Below are 984 nucleotides of genomic sequence, written 5' to 3'. Positions count from 1 at the left end.
GTGTCGTCTTGCTCTAAGTGCCATTAAGTATTAGTCATGGAAATGGCTGCTAATAACCCCTGAATCCCTGTGCTGTCACAAAATGACAAGAGTATCTACCCTGCGCCTACTCTACTCTCAGCTAGGTGTGAGGGCAGCCTTTGTACTTATGTAGGGGGATAAGTTTCCTAAGCATATTGGTGAAGTTAGGCTGCTTTCCCATACAAGAGGGAAGCTGCAGGGTGGGCATAAGGGGATGGTGTTGAGAGCCATGGCGACCCGAGCTGTAAGGTGAAAGATGTGCTTTCAGTATAAAGGGTTGGTGATACCTGAGCAAGGGACTTCTTTGACAGCACAGTCTGAGTGCTACTTCTCTACTACAGGTAGATTAAACCAGTGGCTTTCAGCATTTACAGACTACTTTACTCCTTTAAGCATCTGACTTTTGTTTTGTAACTCTCCCCTCCCCCCCCCCAAAAAAATCACCATTTAAAACGTACTTGCTTATGCAATCAGACATAATGTAGCTGTGCCACTTCTCAATTTCTGAACAATTGCTAACTTTCTCATTTTTCCTCTGAGGGATAGTCATGTTAGCCTAACTTATAAAACAACAATGGTCCTGTTGCACCTTAGAGAGACTAACACAAATACATAAATAGTATCATGAGCTTTCGTGGGCACAAGCCACATCTGAAGAAGTGGGTTGTGCCCATGAAAGGTCATGATAACTATTTATATAGTTTTGTTAGTCTCTAATGTGCAACAGGACCATTGTTTGTCATTTTTCCTCCGATTTAGAAATCACTTGGGGCAGGGGGTGTAAACAGCCTGTTTTTCACTTGTGAGCCTTGTAATTCTGGGAAGCAGTGAAGTTACAATAACAACTATGTTTTTTCTGTACATTGAGCCTATTCCTACTGTCAGGTCTGGTGTTAGTTTCCCTGCTTTCCACACCCTGCCTGGAGTCCCAAGCCAGAGCAGGCCTCAGCTAAGCTAAGTTGT

Source organism: Pelodiscus sinensis, chromosome 1 (genome assembly GCF_049634645.1).
Source record: "Pelodiscus sinensis isolate JC-2024 chromosome 1, ASM4963464v1, whole genome shotgun sequence".
NCBI lineage: Eukaryota > Metazoa > Chordata > Testudines > Trionychidae > Pelodiscus > Pelodiscus sinensis.
This window is presented reverse-complemented; position numbering follows the sequence as displayed.